This window comes from Lissotriton helveticus, chromosome 1_2, assembly GCF_964261635.1.
Source record: "Lissotriton helveticus chromosome 1_2, aLisHel1.1, whole genome shotgun sequence".
Lineage (NCBI taxonomy): Eukaryota > Metazoa > Chordata > Amphibia > Caudata > Salamandridae > Lissotriton > Lissotriton helveticus.
The window spans coordinates 377223994-377228993 of NC_136058.1; the positions used below are offsets into that span (position 1 = coordinate 377223994).

Here is a 5000-nt window from a genome sequence, read left to right on the forward strand (position 1 = left end):
GGGCGCTGGGGACAAGGCTCCACCGGGGCCCGGGGAGGCTCTCCCCAGCCTGGCTAGGGTTCGGAAGGTGGGACCGGGCCCGGGATTTGAGCTCCGGCCGGCCAGCCACGGGGTGCGCGAGCCCCCTGTCGCGCAGGCCACCAGAGGGTCCGGGTGCTGGGGACGGGGCTCCACTGGGGCCCGGGGAGGCTCTCCCCAGCCTGGCTAGGGTTCGGAAGGTGGGACCGGACCCGGGGCTTGAACTCCATCTGGCCAGGCCCCGAGGGTGCTGGTACCCCTCCGTCCTGCAATCCGGCCGGGGGTCCGGGGCGCCCGGGACGGAGGTTCCACCGGGGCCCGGGGAGGCTCTCCCCAGCCTGGCTAGGGTTCAGAAGGTGGGACCGGACCCGGGGCTTGAACTCCATCTGGCCAGGCCCCGAGGGTGATGGAGCCCCCTGTCCCGCAGGCCACCAGTGGGTCCGGGCGCTGGGGACTGGGCTCCACCGGTTCCCGGGGAGGGTCTCCCAAGCCTGGCTAGGGTTCGGAAGGTGGGACCGGAACCGGGGCTTGAACTCCATCTGGCCAGGTACCCCTCCGTCCAGCAATCCGGCCGGGGGTCCGGGGCGCCCGGGACGGAGGGTCCACCGGGGGCCCAGGGGAGGCTCTCCCCGGCCCGGCCTAGGGTTCGGAAAGCCGGGACTGGGGCCGGGGACCGGGCCCGGGGCTTGAGCCCCGTCCGGCAGGGCCCAGTGGTGCGGGAATCCCCCCTCTGTCCTGCAAGCCGGCCGGGGGTCGGAGGCGCCCGGGACGGAGGGTCCATCAGGGCCCGGGGAGGCCTGAAGCCCCGGAGCCCTGCAGCCCCAGAGACCTGCAGCTCTGCAGCCCCCGGAACCCTGCAGCCCCAGAGCCCTGCAGCTCCGGGGCAGGCAGATTGGCGTCATTTTGGTCCCGGCCATCTGGTCGCCCCTCTCGCCTCGGCCATCTGGTCGCCCTGGAAGTCATGATGAGGTGCCATTCGCCTCCCAGATCCCAGCGAGGGCTCCAGGAGGTCGGGTACTTTCGCGCCTTGGGTCCCCTCTGTCACCTCGTGTGCACAGATTGCAAGAAAGTCAGGTAATTTCCCTCCGGATTACTAGGGACAGGGTACGCCCGGACACCCCTCCAAGGCTGGTGGTTCTCTGCTAGGGGGACCAGATGGGCTATGCCTGGGTAACACCTCCCTAGGCCACCCGGGCTTCCTTCCTCCAGGCCAACGGCTTGTCAAATTGCCCAGGACGGGCTCCATGGCTCTTGGGCAGGCGTCCCCCGGGCGTCCGCGGCTCCATCCCTGCCGACGGCATGCAAAAGTGCCCGGGACGGGCTCCATACGTCCCGGGCAGTCCTCCCCCGGGCGTCCGGGGCACCCATCTCCAGGAGGCCAACAGCATGGCAAAGTACCCGGGACGGGCTCCATGGGTCCCGGGCAGTCCTCCCCCAGGAATCCGGGGCTTCCATCTCCAGGCCAACGGCAGGTCAAAGTGCCCAGGACGGGCTCCACGGGTCCCTGGCAGTCCTCCCCCCGGGCGTCCGGGGCTCCCTTCCCCAGGCCAACGGCATGTCAAAGTGCCCAGGATGGGCTCCACGGGCCCCGGGCGTCCGGGGCTCCCTTCCCCAGGCCAACGGCATGCCAGAGTGCCCAGGACGGGCTCCACGAGTCCCGGGCGTCCGGGGCTCCCTTCCCCGGGACACCGGCTTGTCAGAGTGCCCATGACGGGCTCCACGGGTCCCGGGTATCTGGGACTCCCTTCCCCGGGCCAACGGCATGCCGGAGTTCCCAGGACAGGCTCCACGGGTCCCGGGCGTCCGGGGCTCCCTTCCCCGGTCCGACGGCTTGTCAGAGTGCCCAGGACGGGCTCCACGGTTCCCGGGCGTCCGGGGTTCCCTTCCCCGGGTCAGCGGCATGTCAGAGTGCCCAGGACGAGTTCCACGGGTCCCGGGCAGTCCTCCCCCGGGCGTCCGGGGCTCCCTTCCCCGGGCCGTCGGCAGGTCAGAGTGCCCAGGACGGGCTCCATGGGTCCCGGGCAGTCCTCCCCCCGGGCGTCCGGGGCTCCCTTCCCCGGGCCGACGGCAGGTCAGAGTGCCCAGGACGGGCTCCACGGGTCCCGGGCAGTCCTCCCCCCCGGGGGTCCGGCGCTCCCTTCTCCAGGCCGATGGCAGGTCAGAGTGACCAGGACGGGCTCCACGGGTCCCGGGCAGTCCTCTCCCGGGCGTACGTGGTTGTCCGACTGATTCGGGCAGATGTGCTTTTACGAACCTGATCGGAATCGGCCCAAATAATAATAATAATAATAATAATAATAATCCACATTTGTAAGGCGCACAATCACCCGTAAGGGTCTCTAGGCGCTAGGGGCCGTCGGGAAGATTAAGCAAGCTATTGCCCAGAGTCACATGGTGCTGGGCTAATCTGCGGCCGGTGCCGGGGATCGAACCCTGATCTCTGGGATGCTCGAGGGTTACTACGCGCTCTACAAAAACCTTAAATAAAAAAATGTCCAGATTCCGGAGTCAGCCGCCCTAGCCGCGGCGCCAGCTATTTCCCAGAGTCACCTGGTGCTGGGCTAATCTGCCGCCGGTGCCGGGGATCGAACCGTGATCTCCAGATTCCGGAGTCAGCCTCCCTAGCCGCGGCGCCAGCTATTTCCCAGAGTCACGTGGTGCTGGGCTAATCTGCGGCCGGTGCCGGGGATCGAACCCTGATCTCTGGGATGCTCGAGGGTTACTACGCGCTCTACAAAAACCTTAAATAAAAAAATCTCCAGATTCCGGAGTCAGCCGCCCTAGCCGCGGCGCCAGCTATTTCCCAGAGTCACCTGGTGCTGGGCTAATCTGCCGCCGGTGCCGGGGATCGAACCGTGATCCCCAGATGGGGATATCCCAAAAATCTGGCATGGATACGGCCCGCCAGGACAGGTTTGGGCACCCCTGCCATACAGCATTTCTCATTTGCTTAGTGTCTTGTTATTGTTGGACGTAATGATGAATAGACTACTGTCTAATGGTCTTAGAGCCAGTATTACTACCGGTCCCAGTGTATGAGACACATACATGACTTTTCTGTTGCCTGCTTAGCATAGCTCCCTGCTCCTCTGTAGGTGTGCTACCAGCCAGTAAGGCGTGTGCCTTGCCCATCAGATGTGTTATCTTAGACTTGACTTCTCTGTGAGCAAAGTCTCCCTCCCATAGCAGGTGCTTTCTCTGAACTCTTGACTTGTAAAACTGCTGGGAAAGGCCCTCCCTAGCCCCTCACTCAGATAGATACATTTACCTTCAGAGCTCAGCTTTGGAGAAAGAGATTGGGGAGAGAGCAAATAGGGGAAGGCCCATGGTGCACACTTTATTTTACATAAAAGCTGGGGCTTGTGGGAGGACAGGGACAAGAGGGTTCTCAGGGAAAGAAATCCCAGGAGTATTGATGGCTAGGCCCTGAAACACAACAATCCCGGATTGGCAAGGCACAATATGCCTGTGCAACAGGCCTGACCCTAGGCTTCCGGAGTTCTTGGTCACAAAAGGCTCCAGTGATCTAAGCCCGACCAGGGCTGTGCCCGACCAGGGCTGTAGGCCGCGTTGGGAGCGCGTTAGGGACGCGTAAAGGGACGCAGGGCGCAGAACTCTGCCCGTTTCACCCCAGAATTTAGGGGAGGACACAGAATCTGGGAAAGCCAGTGGGAAGGATTTTCCAGGAGGAGAGTTCAGTGAGATAATCTGAAACACAATAGTGCTGGTGATCTGGCGGGTGCATTCTGTGAACCACTTTTGTCGGGAGCAGCCTGCCATCATGCCCTGATAAACACAACTCTAGTCCCAAGCCAGTGACCTCAGCAAATGCAAAGACATTCATAGTTATAGTCTCCTGCATCTGATTCTTGCCATCTTCATGTGAAACGTTGGCGTTATCATGTCTGCTGCGCACACTTTGTTCATATGTGTACAATTTAAGTGTGTGCACCTGATCACTGTCTTGGGCAGAGCTCTGCCTGTGAACAACCCATGTGAAGCATTGGTGGTTCAGTGGTAGAATTCTCGCCTGCCACGCGGGAGGTCCGGGTTCGATTCCCGGCCAATGCAAGACTGCTTTCTTTTGACTTTGTTTTCGAAAGGAAATATATGACCTCAGTGGGGAATAAAATGGTAAGCAGTGACCCCGACGTGATTTGAACACGCAACCTTCTGATCTGGAGTCAGACGCGCTACCGTTGCGCCACGAGGTCCTTACACTTACAGCTTTCGGAGCCAGATCAACAAATGCTGTGGGCCTTTTGACTTATTTTCCCCTCCTCATATGCCTACAGTTGTATTACAGAGCTTGACCTTTTGTTTTCTATCCTAATTATGAAATTGACTGCAGGTGCCGAGAGAACGCAGAGAATTTAAATATTCAGGGAAAGGGTGTCCAGCAGGAGAGAGCAAAGGTATGTATCTGTTTTCCATTCAAGTGTTTCATGCAGGCAAAATAATACGTCCCTGGGTGGGCTTGAACCACCAACCTTTCAGTTAACAGCCGAACGCGCTAACCGATTGCGCCACAGAGACGAGTGACTACAGCATCTTTCCTTAGACTCAATATATATCTTGATATGTATGTGCCTGCCTGGTGCTTGTCTTATATAAGCCATCATCATGTGAAACTTTGGCGTTGTCATGTCTGCTGCGCACACTTTGTTCATATGTGTACAATTTAAGTGTGTGCACCTGATCACTGTCTTGGACAGAGCTATGCCTGTGAACTCCCCATGTGAAGCATTGGTGGTTCAGTGGTAAAATTCTCGCCTGCCACGCGGGAGGCCTGGGTTCGATTCCCGGCCAATGCAAGGTTGCGTTCCTTTGACTTTGTTTTCGAAAGGAAATATATGAACTCAGTGGGGAATAAAATGGTAAGCAGTGACCCCGACGTGATTTGACCACGCAACCTTCTGATCTGGAGTCAGACGCGCTACCGTTGTGCCACAAGGTCCTTACACTTACAGCCTTCAAGCCAG

General features: G+C 60.0%; 3 non-coding genes across 3 annotated transcripts; 1 reads left to right on the forward strand and 2 right to left on the reverse strand.

Moving 5' to 3' along the window:
• Positions 1–4018: 4018 nt before the first annotated feature.
• Positions 4019–4089, forward strand: TRNAG-GCC (transfer RNA glycine (anticodon GCC)). The gene has a single exon. It is a non-coding gene; the product is annotated as a tRNA-Gly (tRNA).
• Positions 4090–4160: 71 nt separating this feature from the next.
• Positions 4161–4232, reverse strand: TRNAW-CCA (transfer RNA tryptophan (anticodon CCA)). The gene has a single exon. It is a non-coding gene; the product is annotated as a tRNA-Trp (tRNA).
• A 248-nt stretch (positions 4233–4480) lies between these two features.
• Positions 4481–4554, reverse strand: TRNAN-GUU (transfer RNA asparagine (anticodon GUU)). Its single transcript has one exon. It is a non-coding gene; the product is annotated as a tRNA-Asn (tRNA).
• Between the last annotated feature and the right edge of the window lie 446 nt (positions 4555–5000).